The sequence below is a fragment of the Leuciscus leuciscus genome (assembly GCF_965113295.1).
Source record: "Leuciscus leuciscus genome assembly, chromosome: 10".
NCBI classification, from domain to species: Eukaryota; Metazoa; Chordata; class Actinopteri; order Cypriniformes; family Leuciscidae; genus Leuciscus; species Leuciscus leuciscus.
The window spans coordinates 3,363,900-3,383,774 of NC_138734.1; the positions used below are offsets into that span (position 1 = coordinate 3,363,900).

General features: G+C 44.7%; 1 long non-coding RNA gene across 1 annotated transcript in view; it reads left to right on the forward strand.

The window, feature by feature from the left end:
- Positions 1-13,454: 13,454 nt before the first annotated feature.
- Positions 13,455-19,875, forward strand: part of LOC309507871 — a 55,252-nt gene continuing 48,831 nt past the window's right edge. The window contains exon 1 of the long non-coding RNA XR_014209267.1: positions 13,455-13,583. This is a non-coding gene — a long non-coding RNA (uncharacterized lncRNA). The remainder of the gene's footprint in view (positions 13,584-19,875) is intronic.

The window sequence follows — 19,875 nt, forward strand, 5'->3', positions numbered from 1 at the left end:
GATATTGAATTTCACTTGCAAACTGTGGACAATGTCACGACTTGGGACAAGTTATATCTCCTTCGGACCACTTCTGGGCGCATCGTGAGGAGTTTCCTGGATCGCCAGCCAGAATCCGTTAAAACGAACTATCCACAATTACGACAAGCCCTGATCCGTGAATTCTCTGATCCAGACTCGGACCAAGGCATCATTGCGGCAATGGACCTCAAACAAGCTCGTCTGGAAACGCCGCAAGCCTACTACGAACGTCTGCGGCTCGCCTACTTCGGACCGAGGAATGAGGCACACATGGAAGAGGACGTGAGTTTCAAAACGCTTTTTCTGCGGAATCTCCACCCAAGTCAAAGTGCGCACCTGGGCGTTCTAGTCTGTCCACGGACCCTGTCAATTCAACAGTTACGTGACCTGGCCCACAAAGCGTACGTAAAACAAAAGACTGTGTCTGAAAAACCTGTAAAATACCCCACAGTGTGTGCCGTCGCTGCGCCCGGTCCAGAACTTGCCCTGGAGGGTGCACAGCCCGCCAACTACGAACCCGGCAACAAACAGTCCCGATCGTTCCAAGCCGGCAGAGGACAGCGAAACCGGGGAGGTGTCCGCCCAAGGCCGCAAAATGATCGTTTCGGTGGATCCTGGGACCGGCATCGCTTCCCCCACAACCAAAAAGGCGGAGGCAGCTGGGAAGCCGACCGCAACCCCAGAAGGGGCCGACCCCGATCTCCCCGAACCACAAGCCCAGATCAACGGCCAAGGGACCCATCTCGACATGACAACGGTAAAGTCAAGATGGAGCCCACACCCGACAGAAACAGTGCAGCCACGCCCGAAGAAGCAGAACTCATAAGAGCACTGAGAAATCTTGTCCAAAAGAAACCTCACAAGGAAGACAAAGATAAACCAGACACCGCATGACTAGCCCACAGGCCTGAAACCAATGCTCCTCACGCTGACAGCCCACCTGAAACTATTGTTAAACCTCAGACTGCTGAACTCGCTGTCACATCACAAAATGACAGCTCCACTCACTCCCTCAAACTGACAGCCCCGCAAAACACTGCTGTCAAACCAAAGACTATCGAACTCGCTGTCACATCACAAAATGACAGCTCCACTCACTCCCTCAAGCTGACAGCCCCGCAAAACACTGTTGGTAAACCTCAGACTATCGAACTCGCTGCTGCATCACCAAATGACAGCTCAACTCACTCCCTCCAGCTGACAACAACACTTCCTGCACAAGACTGCAGCAGCTCTCACAACAAAATGCCAGACAGCGCTGTCCTAGTAATCTGCACCAACAACGAGACACTAGAGACCTACCCCCACTGCTTGTCAATCAACACACAAGAGCCCATGCCACAACTCCTGGGCAACCTCATTGAGAGAGGAGTGGCACGAAAACTGTACTTAACCATCACCTTAGAAAAGGAAATGCAGCTCGAAGCCCTGGTGGACACAGGTTCTGACCTAACGCTAATTTCTGCTCAACTATTTCAAAAACTCAAGTGTGAAGCGCAAAGACAAAACCGAACTCTTAAATTCCACACTTGTGAGCTGAACGTGCAGTCATACAGCCAGAACGACATCCAGCTAAAGAACTTAGCTCCCATTCACCTGGCAATCGGTCCTATGAGCGTAGTCCACCCTGTGTATATTTCCCCTGTGAACACTTATCAATTTCTCATAGGCAAGGACCTGCTGGACCGTTTTGAACCCTTGTTGGACTTCAAGCATCTACAAATTTGGGCTCAGGTGCGCGAACCCCTCCCCCTCCAGCCGCACAAATCCATTGAGCCAGAATGCCAAGCCACAAGGATCGTGGAAATTCCCTCAGCCAGACATGAGGATGAAATCCCCACAGCTGTTCAGGGTTCAAGTTCGCTACTCTGCACGTTCAGAACAACACCAGACTCCGATAATTACTGCCCCCAGGTAAAAACTCCCCTGCAGCTGCAGGACGTAACCGCAACAGACATTATCCTGGCACTATGGGCAGACAACTCAGCTATAAGCTTGTCACTATTCAATGCCATTCTTGAAAAGACTCCAGACCTGCCCTACACCTGTAAACGCACCCGTTTCCCTTTGAACCCAGAACCAACCTCATTGACATCTGCCAAAGGGATCTGTGCCTTGAACTTGACATGGAATCACCGACACTTGACCCATTACTTCCTGATCCTGGAAGACCCAGCTCACGACGTCTACATTGGAGCAGACATCTTGATTCGCCTCAAGGCTCATGTGGACATGTTTAATGAGGTTGTATGGGCTCCATTGATTTCACTGCCACCTGTTCCCATCAGTCATGACAATCTACTGTCAGGTCAGACCATCCCTGAAGTCTGCACCCTCATCAACGAACAAGGAACAGTCGTACCTGCTTACACGAAAGGCGTCGCCGTGCGCCTCAACCTGCGACAGGGCCAAACCCTAAACCACACACTGGCTTTCTTCCAACCTTCACCTGAATGTGTAGAACTCGGACTCACCCTCGAAGCCACACCCCTCACTGAAGTGTCATCTCGGGTAGTCTACATTCTGTTCAACAACTGCACCGCAGCTGACATCAACATCCCCAAAGCCTACCGACTGGGATGGCTAGTCAGTAATGACTTTCATGACTTTGAACTGATACTACCCGTAATAGGGCCTATTCCACCTGCCCTGATACCTGAGGGACATACTGACAATACATTGTTCACAGCACCCTTCCAATTCATTGCCATCACATCTGTCATGTCGGTAGCCAAACACCGTGTGTGCAGAACAGAGCTGACAGAGGATCAACACCTCACAGTGTACACAGTCTCCCACCAGCCCGTCAGTGAAGCTGACGCACCTGCCGTGCCGGTTGAAACCAACCCGACTGATGACAAACCAACAGAGGAACCATACCAAGGTTTCGAATTGCAAGTGCAACAAATTCTACAGGATGCTGATGCCCTTCAGGATGATGCAGACCGCCAAAGACTAAAACAAGTCCTATACAAGTTCAAAGAATCATTTGCGAAAGACTCTTTAGACTGTGGTCTGACGGACCTCCACACAGTGCGTATCCCCACGCACCCCGAGGCTCCGCCCACCTTTGTCAAGCAATACAAGATTCCCATCGCCTCACACGAACCGGTGCGGGAAATCATCGAATCAATGCTTGAGAAAAATGTCATTCGAGCCTGCAACAGCACATACTCTGCGCCACTATGGCCTGTTCTCAAGCCTAATGGAAAGTGGAGACCGACCATCGACTATCGCAAATTAAATCAACAGGTGCCATTGTCACGATGGCCCATGACTCAGCTGGAACAGGAAATCCCACAAATCAGAGGAGCCACCATCTTCTCTACACTCGATGTGGCCTCTGGATTCTGGACCATTCCAGTACACCCTGACGACCAACACAAGTTGGCATTCACGTTTGGCAACCGACAGTACACCTTCAACAGGTGTCCGTTCGGATATGCAAACTCACCAGCTGAATTCAACATATTCCTGAACAAAGCATGTCCAGACGCCAGGATGAGAGGTAACCTGATTTACGTCGACGATGTGCTTATGAAAAGCACGACGGTGGCAGACCACCTAAAAGAAATTGACTATGTTTTAAACCAGTTATCTGCTGCCGGCGCCAAAATAGCCCTCCACAAGGGGCAGTGGTGTAAAAGCAAGGTCAATTACGTTGGCTTGCTCATTGGACCCCATGGCATTGAACCACAATCAAACCGTATTCATGCCATCCAAAACATCAAGCCCCCCACTAACGTCTCAGAACTTCGAAGCTTTCTAGGAGTTTGCAACTACTCCCGACAGTTCATCGAAAACTATTCAGACATCGCCAGGCCTTTAACAACTATGTTGAAAAAGGACTGCCCTTTCGTCTGGTCAGATGCTCAAGAACACGCCATGGTAGAACTAAAAAGACATTTATGCACAGCTCCATGCCTTGCTTACCCTGATCCACAAAAAGAATTCCACCTGGAAGCTGGGTTTTCAAACCAATGTCTCAGTGCTGGCCTATACCAACAACATGACCAAGACAAGAAGGTAGTCGCATTTGCCAGCAAGACACTTCTCCCTCCAGAATGTAAATTCTCAGACTGCGAAAAAGCTTTGCTCTGTACAGTGTGGGCAATTCAGCGCTTCTCCAACTACATTGGTGCACAGAAAGTCATCATAGAAACATGCCACCAGCCCGTCATGTTCCTCAATAGCCAGCGAATCCGCGACGGCGTTGTCACTAATTCACGCATTGCTACATGGCTAATGGCTCTCCAAGGACGAAACGTCGAGGCAAGATATGCACAAAACCACAAATCCGCTCTAGGTAACGGCTTGGCGGCCTGTCAAAACTGCTCTGACAACTCTCCTGCCGCAACGCTGAACACACCTGAGCCCCAAGAACCACCACTGACCTCCCACAGGTACTTTGACAAGAATGCGTGCGAAGGCATGCCCACAGCCTACGTGGACGGATGCTCCTACAACAGCGAGGGCATCCTAAAAGCAGGTGCAGGGGTACTGTGGGTGAACGACCACCCATGCCCACCACAACACTTCAAGCTAGGCCCCAAGTCATCACAGTATGCAGAAATCGCAGCAATTCTCATAACTCTGCAAATCGCAGCATCAAACAACATCAAAGAACTTCTCATCTGCACAGACTCTAACTATGCCAGACTCAGTTTTGTATGCCATCTCCAGACCTGGAAACAGAATGGTTTCAAAACTGCTAACAACAAGCCTGTAAAACACCAACACCTGTTCCAGGAATGTGATAACATCACAACGACACACGATCTTGCCGTGTACTGGAAAAAGGTAAAAGGACACTCCAAACTCCCAGGCCAAGACAAAGACTTCAATGACCACACTGACGCCCTCGCAAAAGCGGGCGCCCTACACGGTGAACCGTGGAATTCCCCAAAACCCTCACCCACCCCCGATGTAGCAGTGCTAACCCGAAGCAAGAAACCATCACCTGCTACTGCACCTGATTCGCAGATGCTGTCACTAACCCCACAAATTTCAAACAACGACCTCGCAGAAATGCAAGGCTCGGACACTGCCATAAAGACTATGATTCTCCACCTCAAAGACCCCTCCCCCAACCCAATCGCACCGTCTGACACCACTGATAACTCAGATCTCAGACACTTACACAACAGCAGACACATGCTGCGTGTGCGGGACGACATTTTATGGTTTGTCACCGATGACACCACTTCGCCCAAGCTTGTCGTGCCCCGATGTCAAAGGGGGGAGATGATAAACCACGCCCACAACGCACCTTACGCAGGGCACCACGGTACCAGAGCCACGTATGAGACACTTAGACAAGTGGCATACTGGCCAGGTATGCAGCAGGATGTGGCAGAGTATGTGAGAGAATGCCTGGTCTGTTGCCAGTTTCACCCAACAAACCTGACTCACAGAGCCCCGTTGCAACGCAGAGGAATCACATTTCCCTGGTCAGATCTCCAAATTGATTGGGTGGGACCGCTGCCCAGATCGAGCAGAGGTAACAAATACTTTCTCACGGTGGTGTGTCAGTTTACCAAGTGGGTAGAGTGTTTGCCAGCACCTAACGACACCGCCCAAACAACGGCATATCTCCTGATGAACCACATCTTCTCCCGATTCGGGTTGCCACTGAGAGTCAATTCAGATCGAGGTACCCATTTCACCGCAGAGATCATGCAAAAGATCTGGAGAATTCTAGGGGTACAAGCCAAACTTCACATCAGTCACCATCCGATCTCATCCGGACAGGTAGAAAGGTCTAACCGAACGGTGGTCGCCATGTTGAGAAAATATGTGTCGGCTAACCAGAAAGACTGGGATGTGAAACTTCCCCTGGTGCTGATGGCTATCCGAGCCACACCACAGGAATCCACCAGAGTGGCTCCATTTGAACTCATGACTGGGAGGCAGATGACTCTGCCCTTACACCTGTTGTACCAACCAGGAGACAACAACCTCGTCACCGCCTATACTACGTCCCAATATCTGGACGAGCTCCATAGACACTTGAAAACAACTTTCGCTTTCGCTCAGCAACACCTGAAGACCAGCGCTGAAGGCCAGAAAGCCTTTTACGACAAAAAGGCATCACACCAAGAACTCAGTGTGGGCGACAAAGTCCTGTACTACAGTTTCGCCTTGCCACCCAAGCAACTGTCAAAAAAGTTTCTGCCTCACTGGACTGGACCACATGAAATTGTGAACAAACTCTCTCCTGTAGCATACCAGATCCAGCTTAAACGGGGACCAAGAGAACCCGTTCTCAAATGGGTCCACCGAAATCAAATTAAAAGATATGTGGCCCGTAGTAGGGACAGACAAGAAGAGGCCAATACGAACTAAACTCAACCGCCGTCCCTACAGGAAAGAAGACTGTCCCATCCCCCGGGACAACCCTCGCTGACCTATGACCAACACGACACTGCTACACGTGTCAGCCTGCTCAACCAAAGCATGTGGATTCAAGTCCCACGAGGAGCCATCCTCCACCTAGATGACCTGGCCTTGTACCACCTCCCAAGTGAAGAGTACCAAGCCGAACTAGAAATTCTGTCTTTCTTCAAGAGACGCAATTTCACTCTAGATCCCGAACTGGAAGATTGGATTGCAAAATGGGGGTCACAAGTCATCGACATAGCTCCCCTGGACTCAGCCCTTCAAGCATTGTCTCGACTACCCATCCCGAACACTTCACCTGTGGTGCAAACATGGACAGCAGCTGATACCGCACTATGCATTACCAGCATCCTCGGACACGCCCTAGCTTTGGGTTTGGCCTATATCCTGTACAGAAGGATCAACGCAATTCGAACCTCCACAGCCAAGCTCACAGAGGCAGTCTCCGTCGGCTTCAGGAGAAACCTCCGGAAGGATGACTCCCCACTAGAGCAAGCTGAAGACCTCATCGAGCTCACGCTGCAGTCCTAAGCAACACCCGTGTGCAGCCTCCTCCCATCCATGCACCTGCCATCTGACCGTTGTTACCGTGATGACTCGACTAGGCCCATACATGCCCGGTCGACTCATCAAAAGGGGGAATGTAACGGAGAGCAGATCACCAGTTGCAGGGTGATTAAATCAAATTAATTAATGCAGTCTAAATCTACAAAACCCCTGTCTCGCTCTGACTCAAGCTATTCTCACATTCCAAAGCACTCTCATTTACGACACCTCTGCTGTTTTGAGATTGCTCTGCGCAAGACGTGCAGCCCAAACGGCGCCGAAAAATGGTGTAAATCATTGTCTATCTCTCACTCTACATGATCTCTTACGTCTAAACCAACAGAGACCGTCTGTTATGGCCGGGAGAGCCTAACGCTGACCAATGAGAGCGATCCCGAAAGCACCCCCCCCCCAGGGAGTCTCTCGGACACTGATTTACACATAGACACTAATTAACTCTTCCCAACAATAAAACAGTGTTGTAGAGACCAGATGCCAAAAACATGTGGTCTGTGCCTAATACATCAATCCAAAGAGCCAAACGCACGCACACACATAAGCCTCACCCGCAGCGACGGGGACAAGAGTTCAGCGGACGGGTATGAACTTTCAAGACGCACTCACATACACACACACAGAAACACACGCAGATCCCACCACGTGGGACCAAAATCCTTGTATGAAATATTTTAAATGTATTTTCTTGATGTGTGTCTGATCCCCTGTCCCAAATATTATGCCTATGTAGTTTGTTGGCCTGTAATCACTCTGTGGTGCCCACAATTACAAGAAATGATGTACCTCCTTGATTTTAGATATTAGAACTGTCATTCGCGGTATTGCCGTGTTCCACGAACCCCAACGATGCTGAATCTTTAACACAAAATATCAGAGAATGCATTGTTTTATTAAATACCAGTGGTATTAAGTTATGGACGAATTCATTGTTCAAAACCCCGCGGAAAGGAGGCGTATAGACCTCAAAACGTCAGGAGGTGGGCCCATACGTTGTTAAAGACGATTGGCCCACGTACGTGAGGGAGGCGTGAGTTTAGCCCTTTAAAATTGCGCGCCCCTATCCTCTCATTGCAGTCCGCCAGAGAGAGAAGACGACACGCCTCCTTCCCTCAAGGAAGCTTCGCTCGCTTTTATTTTCCTTTTTATTTTCCTTTTATTTCCAAGTCTTTTCTTAGAACTACTATAGTATAGTCTTCTGAAACCAACCCACAAAACCAACTTAAGGCTAAAGATAATCTTTGCTGAGTCTTCGCTCGCTCCAAGTCGCCATAGCAACCAGAACGCTGTGACCACGTGATCCAGGTGTCTTTATCCAACACAGACGAAAGCACCCAAGGAAGGCCGATCTTTCAAACAGAGTAACGTAGATCTTTTAAATTTGCAATCTGAAGGAAATGCTGTTAAAAGTTGTCTAAATATTACTGAGAAACGTTGGGGTTTTGTGGTGAATGACTAAAACTGTTTCTATCTCTCTCTCTAAATTCTCTTTCACACACACAAACATACACGTTCACACACACACACACACACACACACACACATACTCTCACCCACGTGTGCCGAGATAAACACACTACCACGTGCTCACGGAGCGACACACCCACCTTACAAACGCTACCATCTCCACATTTCACACACACACCTAAAATCATCGTCCGCTGGACGGCCAGTCTGCATGGTAAATGAACATTCGTCAACTTCTACCTCAAATTCCCCCAAATTGAGTAAATGCTACCCGTCTCTATCAGTGATTATTACAAGTAATTGTGTAATCGCTGATACAAGCCGAGGTCTTGACCTATTCCCTAATTTGAATAAATTGATTTATGGAAGCAACAGATGCATATTCACATTGATGAATATTACCGCTAATTTGAGCTAATTAATTCCCCAACACAAAGTCATTGTTGTTACAATATTATACAATTTGCAAGCACAATTTGTGGAAAAAACAACAACAACTGTGAACCAATTATATATATATATATATATATATATATATATATATATATATATATATATATTGTCCTTGCATTCTTTCTCGTGGCTCAGTGACACACCTGAATGAAAGGCTAATTAAGTATGCAGCCTCATTATGCGGGCCCATTGTCTCCTCAGGTGTGAATCACGCCCATCCGCATATTGCCTTTCCAAACAAAAAGTGTCTTACAAAATTGAAATCAATGTATTGTTTTATGTGAATCAGAGAGCTGCACGGGTCCGATTTTGTAAACCCGCACCCGCCCGTACCGCAGTGCTTAAAACCGCATCCGACCCGTTTTCCGACAGCAGCACTAATTAAAATCCGCAACCCGACCCGACCCGCTTAAAATAGAACCGAGAACCGACCCGCACCCGAAATAAAATCAGTTTAGCCAATCACATTATAGACACACTTTTTTCACATTTTGATTGCCTTTGGCGGCTTGCCTTAACACAAGGACAACAGCCGAAGCTGTCAAAAAGCCGATAGCCTATACTAACGTTACCACAAAACAATGCAATTTCGTCTAGCACATCAGACAATTTCACACCACACATAGGCCTACTTAACAGTGTTAAATTAGACAATAACAACAGTGTAGGCTATGTGATACTTTTAAATGAAAGAAAAGTCCAGTTGTATGCGAATCCTAAACGCTACATACACCGGCCGGCCTGTGCATTATGCTACTTAACTATACACAGCCTTACAATTAGGGCTGAGACGTGAAACTGTCCCGTGATTAGATCCTATTTGTGGTGTTTTAAATTGCTGTGTAAAAAAAGCACATCGTCCACTTTTGACGGTTTCAGCTGACTCCTCCGCTCTTGGATAACGTATCCAGCACAAGAGAAGTCTCGCTCACTTGCAGCGCTGGATGCAGGGATGGCGAGGATAGACCTTCGCAATCTGGGCAATATTAGGGAAAAGGTGAGCATGGTCTTGCCACCATGACAAAATGTCAAAATGGTCATCTTTTGGCGATTTGTGATCGATGTAAGCAGCCACTTCGTCCTGATACTGCGGGCCCTCATCACTGGAATCTTCCACTTCAGATAAAGTGTCCGCCGACACTCGAACTCGCTTCTCCGGTGGGGGGTGGTGGCACTGCTCCTCAGGACTTCCACGCTTATCCTTAAGGTCTATAATAAATGTAAACAAATATTGTAGTGCAAAAACTTTATGGACATGACATTTGCAGTCAAAACTGCATTTTATGAATGAAAATAAAAATGCATTTAATACCAATATATGGAAACGTATGTTTATATCTCCATACTCCCTTAATAAAGGAAAAATATAAGCCTACACATGCGTTTTATATTTAATATGAGGGAAATACACAATGCCTACGTTTGACACAAAAAATCTGTAACTTTTAGGTGGCAAATCATTTTTCTTTCGACCAAATCCCGCTCCGACATAAAAATTCTATATAGGGTACTGTAGGCTATTAGGCCTACGTGTGGTAGGCTAGTCATTAAAGAAAACATTTAGTTTCACAATTTTATATATATTTATATATTATTTCATCAATGTTGATTATATGAGAAGTGAAAAGCATAGTAGCCTAAGATCATAAGTTGTGCAATATGTCGGGAGACAGAGTGGGCAGACATTATTGACCACTTCATTAAGTTTCTTATTGTATAAAGCCTTTCTTTAAAGTGAATTTCGTTTTGTATTAATTTTATCTTAATTTTAATCAATGTTTTATAACCAATTGTCTGAATTTTATAAATAAGAAATAATAGCAGGCATCAGGACACGCCGGAGCGCGGAGGCAACGGCGCATGAACTGGAAATTAACGAAACTCAGCGTATAAGCTACATGCCTCACAGACCACCTGAGAAATGTATAGAAAGCTTGAAATGTGTACTTTTAAACAAAACAATTCAAAACGAAAGAAAACAGACTGCTCTGTCTCCTGGCTATATTTGACATATTCAATAGCCTAATCATTAGGCTACTTTTGCCGTTTCTTTGTGACATTTTTCATGAACGCGTCATCACCTCTCAATAGTTAATATTGTTATTTGGTGTTCAGTTTATACAGGTTTTCAAATGTTATTTAATCAAAATAAAAAAAAATTCCCCTGTGGCTGTGTTTGCATTAATACTGACCTTTCACAAGGCGCCGCATCTCACTGTGCACGCTTGCCACTTCACTACTGTCAGCAAGTAGCTTCATACTTTTCAGTTTAGGATGCAGGAACATTGCAAGTCTGTGTAAACGATGAATTTCGAACTTGTCCTGGAGAATACTGAGGCATTTCTCCTTCAGTGAGGACATGGTCATGCTATCATTTGAAGAAGCTCGCAAGTGGTGTCTGATGCGCTTATGCCAAACAATGGTTAGATGGAGGGTCAGGGTTTTCGATGCCTCTAACGCTTTAGTGGCTTCCTTAAATCGCTCCAGGAATGCAACAAAGTCGGAGAGGACCTCTTCATCCAAATTTGTGTGGCGGTCAAATTCCCCTCGCTCTTCCAGAAGTGTGCGGATGTCTTCATATTGACTGCTGATAGACTCTAGCATTGTATGCAGGGAATTCCAACGTGTTTCTACAGAGTTTATAAGAGTCTTTTTCAGGCGAGCCTGGAGGTTGGTCTGCTTGAAATATGTCACCAGTGACTTGGCCGAGTCAATCATTGCAGTTACTTCTTCCCCATACATATCCTCCTGGGACGGTTTGAATGTAGTGTACAGGACAGTATTAAAAATATGGGCAGCGCAGCTCAATCTGGTCACTGTACGCAGGGCTGCAACAATATTTGCGCCCCTATCTGTCACATACATGAGTTTGGAGTAGAATTCATCAAGGCCAAATTTACGCAATGCGCTGATGATGGCTGGTTTAATGTTGTCAGCCGTTTTACGCAGTGAACTGTCCCACTCAGAGGTACACAGCACTCGTTCGATAAGCTCCCACTTATTGTTAATGTAGTGCAGAGTAACACAAAGGTAGCCGTTTTTTCTGTAATCGTCAGTCCACATGTCCAAAGTAACAGCTCCATTACTCCCCTCCAACTGCATTTTAAGTTCTGGGATTAGTTTTTGGCGAATCTCCTCTGCATATTTGTTAACACCACGAGAAACCGTCGTAGGGTCAGGCAGTAGTTGTTTAACATCCACACGACCAGCCCGAACACCAACATCTATCAACCCTTGTGCTAATGCAAAAAATCCCTCGCCGTGTACTGCATCAAAGGGTCTAATATCATTGCATACAAAGTTCACAAACAGCCTGGTTATGGTGTCCTTATCATCTCTACGAGGCACCTTCAGTTCTGTCCCCTTTGAAAGATACTGTTCGATAGAACAACTGGTGCTCGGTATGTTACTGCAGGTATCTGCGTGCTTCCTCAGCGACGAAGTTCAATATTTTCGGCTATCGAACACGAAAACTTTAAGGCAGGTTTTGCATGCAGCAAAGCCTTTCACAATGTTGCTTTCTTCATCAGAGATGACCCCAAATTTCTCCCAAACACTGGACTTGAGTTTCGATTAAGTATTGTCGACAACTTTATAATCTCCTCTAGCTATTTTTTTTTTCAACTCCTCACTATCCATCTCGACGACTCATGCAGCAGTTCGAGTGGTTGTGATTTTTTAAAAGTGAATGTAACGTTAGGCCTAGAGACTCATGGGAGGGCGCGGGTTCAAATAAACAAAAAAATATATATTTTATCAACTTGAAATACAGGCATAGTTTTGTAGATGTGTTCCTAAAAATATGCATTTATTTTTACATTTGCACGTGACTGTTTTGAACCAGTGTTTAGACCCGCGTTTCCCCCGTGTCCGACCCGACCCGCACCCGTATCCGACACAGTTGGATATTTTTCACCCGTTTGAGCAAAATGTGCGGGTACCCGAACCCGTGCAGGACTCTGATGTGAATGGTTAGGCAGGATGATTTTCACATCATTTTGAAGAAAAAACTCTAGGCGACAAAATGCATTATTCAGAAGTCTTGTGGACACATATTTAGTATGTGTTTTGTGGCCTTATTTCAGAAATTTTCATTTTTAGTTTTTTCAATAACCATGCATAAACATTATTTTCTCAAAAATACAAACATGTACATACATGTTGCTCACATATTATGGTAGCCCTGTTTGTGCTAAATAGAGTGTAATTATACCTTTGCCATTAATATGTTTATAAGCAACTGAAAAAAGCACAAATGTCAGGGCATGTCAGAACATCTCAAGGACCCCAAAAACACCTTAGACCCCAGAGGGTTAATATGAAACTGTTACTAAAGCAAAACGGTGAACATAAATATGCATAGGATGTGTATTATGAAAAGTGTGTAATTTATGTTGGTGCCTGACACCAGTGTTACCTTGTCTACTCGTCAGTGCTGTTTCTAATGCCGAGTCTCTCTAACCGTTTCTCCACCTAATCTCCTCCATAACGCTTTATATTACAGCATTCTGTGCAGAATCCAAAGGATCCGATACATTCTGTGCCGACTCGATCATATGATGTTTTACACAAGAGATATTTCTCAGAGTTGCTGCTTTACTTTTCATAATTACAACTTTATATCTCACAATGAGAATTTAATTAAAGTTTATTTTACAGTAACCTTTTTATATTTTACTCTGGCAGAAACAGATGGTTAATGTGCAGTTGGTAAACTGACAAAAAAAAAAGTCAATGACATTTCCTACTCTTTCTGAAATGCTGCAAATTGAATTGTGATGTGTAGTAAAGTATGATTGTAAATTATTTTTGTGATCAGTGAAATATAGTGCAATAAGCCTTTACTTGAACATTACACATGCATTTGTTAGTAGAACTAGTTTATAATGTTTTAATGTTATAATTTCCGTTTCCACTGTCAAAAGTTGTGAACGGTACCAAAATGCCGAACCGTACCGTACCACTTTTTAGGTACCCTTCCATTGGGGTACCAGCACAGTTGTACGGTACTAAAGGGTGGAGCTAGACTCACTGCAGAACGTTGATTGGTTGACAGAGTATCATCACTTGCGAGTGCTACAAGGGGAATGACAACATAAGAAGCGCCATTTTTTAATATATAGTTGAAATATAATACTACAGTTTTTGTGTCACGAAATTTAGTTTTAAGAGTTTTTCAGGCGAGAATGTAGTTGTTTAAAGTTCAAATCTGTGGTTTATTTATAAAGATTTATGAAAATTTGATCCAGGTTGTGAGATCCAGGTTGTGAGATCCAGGCGATCACCGGGCGCTCTGCGCTCATTTACCCCGCCTGGAACAGCCTTTCCTCGGCTAGTCGCTCTGACGTTTGCCGCTGACTCTGACGTCTCAGTAGTGGTTAAACGAGATATAACTCGTCTTGTGTATATCTAATGGGCGATATTTGGTCTCGTGAATCTATAATTTGTTCCCTGGCCAATCGTTTTGGCTGAGGGCTAAGTGAAGTTTCATAACTTTATATATTTAATATATTTGACTGATTGATTGACTGAATTGTTTGCTTTATTTCTTATTGTATAGCTTACTGTACCTTTTACTTATACTTTTATAATGGCTAATATTGATAAAACTGAAATTTAACAAAAAGAGACTGGGTTGAGTTTTGTCATTTTAAATTGTATTACAGTGAAGATGATCACTGTAATGTTGTTTACTGCAACATCTGTTGTTTAGTACAAATGTACATATTCCCTGGACCATATTAAAATGTTTAATATTTTTGTATTATATTTAAACGAAAAGAGGCAGGGTTGTGTTTTATATTTCATTTGGTTATAAATAGAGGCTAATGTTACATGCAGTGAATATTATTAATACGTGTTGCCTGAACCACATTTGTGTGGCTATAATGTTTAAGATTTCTTAAATGAAAACGAAAAGAGGCAGTGTGGTGTTTTATAACATATTTCGTTTTATCATTGCATAAAATATACATACAGAGATAACCGGAGTAGCAGAGCGAGTTGAGTAACGCTTTGAAGAACGTGTGGTTCCATTTACAGAATTACCAGACTCGCGTCCTCGGGAGTCATTCTCCTGAGTCGGACTTGACATGTCCGAACTTTGCAGACTTGGTATTGAGAAACGCCTAATGTCGGCGCTTGGCTTCTTGTGACAAACACGCAGAGAAGCAAGAACAAGATCTGCTGTATGCCATCCAATGTTGTTTATGTCGCTTTCTTCGAGCGAAAATGACGTCGATCGCTTCTTTCCGGCATAGGCTACACCACGCCTATCAAGTAAGGGTACTGTTGGCAGTGTAAACGCTAGCCGATTCATGGTTTACTGACCCGAACCGTACCGTACTGCACTGTACCGTACCGTACCACTCAGTGGAAACAAGCCATTAGTGACACTGAATATACCCAGTAGGAAATCAATGCAACTGTGCATGATTAGTTGGTAAAATCTCAACAGTCACACATACTGCATGGTTGACATAAAGCAGGAAATATCAGCAAAGTTTACAAGACCTTAGGCTGCTTTAGGCTTTTCTTTTCTCTCTTGGCAGTGAGTAGATTTGAAACTGAGATTACAGCTGTAAAACTGGAACAGTGAAACACGTTTCTATATGCAGTGAGTACAGGATCTCCGTATCAGCTGACAGTAAAGCCCCGTTCACACTGCCAGCGATTTTGTCGCTGCATGTCGCTAGTCTCTGTACTGTGAAGTCGCTTGTGGGCGTTCATAGTGCTGTCGCTCTAATGTGACTGGTAGACTGCACGTCTGGCCATATCTATACAAAATACCATCACAAGTGATATATACAACTATATCATTTTAATTTGACTAGGATTTAGGCTCAAAAGAAACAGTATGCTGTTGGGAGAGTGTTTTTATATTACCACAGCAGTGTTCAGTGGATTAAATAATTTAGCCTACTGGATTAACGATCGATCAATCAACAGATTAACTCATACTGTCATAAATTACTAAAACGTCATTCGAATTTGACAAATAATCAATTTTCTTGTCCCTAATAGTCAACATAATGCAGGGGAAACTGTAAAATGATCTGCAGCAGTGCTAAACTTGCATCATAATTACAACACTCGAACTAAATGTGTGAATTAAACTCACTGAGACTGTCGACAGTTTCTTTTCCATGCATCATTTTATTATATCCATGTATGTGGTTACAGTCAAATCATATAAAACAGTGAAATCGCTCTCGAACTCTTCTGTCTTGCCTGCACTCGAGATGGTGACGTGAGCTGAGCTCCTCTGAAAGTCTTCTTTCCTATTGGTTGTCGCTCGCGAAAATCGCTTCTCATTTGCATAAAGTTGAAATTTCTGAACTTTTGTCGCGCGTCTCGTGTCGCTTGACACGCCCACATTCTGTCGCCAACGGTCACTGTCGCTCGTGTCGCCAGAAGTCGCCAGCGCTCCATTGAAATGAATGGGATCATGTCACTTTGTCGCTGCGTGTTGCTGGCAGTGTGAACGATGCTTAAGCGTCCCTAGCAATCTGTGGAATGGTGGAATAAACACAAGATAACAATGTCTGTGTGATCAGCTCCGGCCTTGCTGGGTTATATTTTTTTCCAAAATGTTCACATTAGAACAAACATTTGGTTGCACATTAGAACAACAAAAAGTTTTTTTATGCAAATCTTCACTGTTTCAGTCTCTTTCTTGCAATTGACCTTTCGCCAAGCCCCGCCCCCCTTAGTTACTGTTGCTACGTCCGACAAACAAATGGTCAAACACGACCAGCGCGACAGATTGCCATGACGGGAAGAGTCAGTGACCCGTGCGTGTCAGTGACCTATTTTGGAGTAATACCTCCGCGATATCCTCCAGACCGAGGCAAAAGGGGTTACAGTAAGTTATGCAGTGGAGGGATATATTCAAAATATAAAAATACACAATGAAGGAGACACGACTACTATCGAGGCTAATGCTCAAGCGAAATCTGAGAAACCCCATGACAATCGCAGAAAAATCAAAAATACCCACGCAATCGACATAAACACACTTGCAGACGGGATCTTGGAAGTTTGTGATCAACAAGCATCCCCAGGCATCGTAGACCTCTTCTTCTGTCTTGATTTTCTCCGATTTGTTGCAGACAATCGCAGTTATCTGAGCTGTTAGCTATATTTTGCTCATTTTTATTAGCAAATTTGATTTTTATTGTTTTGTTCCAGTTCAGCCCTGCTAACGTTATGTGCTTTGTTCTTGGGGAAGGGAAAAAACTAACGTTAGGGTTGGCAAATGTCCCGTATTTTGGGCATAATTTATTTGTCATAATTAATAATGCATAATTTATATCTCCCTTGTCCTGTTTTTTTTTTTTTTTTACTGCAAAGCTGATCTAACCACTGACTGATACAGCAGCAGTGCTGATCATGACACCTATTATCATCCTATCAATAATAATATATAATATATTATGATTTAATATATCATTATTTAGGGACAAATCATTGTTTGATTTACCGCTCCGAGCGGGACTTTCAATGTCAGCATTTTGATTTCGGCAAATCATAGGCGAATGCAAACAACGTGATTATTGATTCCAACATCCACCCACGCAAGAAAACGTGCAACCTACCTGAGGGAATAATACGCTGATTTACTGCTCAATAAATATTTCTGATTGTTATCAATGTAGAAAACTTTTTGTTTTTTTCAGGATTCTTTGATGAATAGAAAGTTTCAGAGTTTTCTGAAATAGAAAGCTTTTCTAACGTTATAAATGTCTATACTGTCACCTTTGATCAATTGAATGCATCCTTGCCTATTACTTTTCTTAATTTCTTAAAAAATCGTACTGACCCCAAATTACTTTTACCGGTTCTTTGTGGCAAGCTTTATGCGCGCGATCGTGCGCTTGAGTGCGGCTATATTACGTAAACGCTCATTATCCTGTAGGCTGTATAGCCTATTTAAGTAATTCAATTAATATAAAGGGGCGATTTGTCCACTAATGGCTTAAATGAATAACTATGGTCGACTAGAACATGTTTTTTTGTCGGAGGCAGCCCTTATTCCACATGTTTACAAACGCCGTGGGCGCACCGCTTCACCATCTTGCTTGGAGAATGTTTGTCGGACCTGCTCACATAGTAACGGTTGCTATGATGTGTGATTGGACAATGGCCGTTTTGGGGGAGGGGCCGGCGAAAGGTCAATTACACAGCGTTTTCATGAAAAACCTTTCAGCCAATCATTGTGTTACTCATTTGCATATTCAAAATGCAGTTCAGTGTTACATGACTTTTAGAGCTTTCACTCAATTCAAATCAACTAAGCAATATCAAACACATATTCAAACAAGACATTTCTGTGTGTTTTACCCATTTTAGACCACTCACATGCATTTTTATAGTAAAATATACATATTATGAACTAATATAAGGACACATTTGAACATGTTCACCTTCAATCAACACTGTAATGCAGCATACACATATCATCCAATTGTGGGTGAAACATCGCAATTTCATTTTGTGATTAACTATGTAAAACTTTATCAAAACAAATCAATTTGCAACACTTAATATGCAGGAACATGTATTCTTTCAACATCCATGGAGACTGACATAAAACAATCGACTAACCTGTGGAATGGTGGAATAAACACTGGTCTGGCAGAACCACCATCCACTTAATGTATTTTCACATACAGCGATAATATTATATTCATCAACTGTGACGAACCAACAATTGGGGCATCATATATAGATGGACAGAAACTGGGAGGCCTTTTGTCTGATGGTTCATCATTCTTTGTCATACCTTTTCTTGCGCACTTTTATAAATTAAAGTAATACTTTAGGGTTTAAGGCAAGACAGGTGAACAGGGTAACTAAAAGATATCCGCATTCTTTCCCCAGTAGATTAATCACAGTACATTAAGACAATTGAGTTGTGTTACAAGTTCTCTTACGAGAGTACTCTCGTGTTGTGTAAGTTTAGCTTACGCTACGGGAAAAACTCCTTTTTCTCGAGAATACTGAAGCCAAAAATTATCCTTAATTTTTAATAATTTAAAACGCATTTGCTACAGCAGCAGACCTAGGCGAGGCAGCTCGCGTGCCCATAGGCTGCTCTGCGGCAACTGCTGCAACCTATCAGTGCGTCTGCCATGACTTCGTCTCCTTTCAGCGTTGTTTGCACATCGCTGGATTTTCCTCCGGAAAAAAAAGCCGCGCATCTCAGCGGGACATGCTTGAGCCTGAGGACGCCGCCTACTTTCGCCGCCTTCACTCGCCGTACCTGCTGCGCTATCCGGCACTTATATCCTTTCCTGCTCCGTGTATGTTCGCCGCCACGACACGCACGTTTCTCTAAAAGAGCTAAGGCATTTTTCAATGCCCACCATGTCCTGCGGCTCGTGTCGAGCCACGCTCAGCGACGGGGACCGCCACACGCTGTGCGTTTCCTGCCTGGGCCAGGAGCACGCGGATCACGTGCTTGCCAACGGCGGCTGCCGTGAATGTGAAGCGCTGCCTCTCTCGACCCTGCGGGCTCGACAGGCAGTGTTTTCCGCCGGGTCCGTCCCCCAGATGTCTCCTGCTGGACCACGCCGTAAGAAGCGCCGTTCGCAGAGGCCACCGGAAACTTCGGTGAAAGAGCTCTTACCAGCGGCTTCCCTGCGAGCCTCTCTCTCGGAGTCCCCCGTCTCCCTCACTGACGGTCAGCGCCCCGGACCCCGCCCCATCGACACGCAAGTCCAGTGTCAGGGCTTCGGTCGATGCTGAGCTTCTCCGCCTCCTCACGAAGGCCGTGGAGGACCTCGGCATCGAGTGGACCGCGCCCCAGGAGCCCGCGCCCAACAGGCTGGATGGCTGCTTTCTGCCTGGACGCCGCTCTTCGCCTGTTCTGAGGCCCGCTCCCTTCCTCCCTGAACTACATGATGAGCTCTCCAGGTCGTGGGGAGCCCCGTATTCGGCCAGGCTGAGATCCTCTGTTTCTTCTGCGCTCTC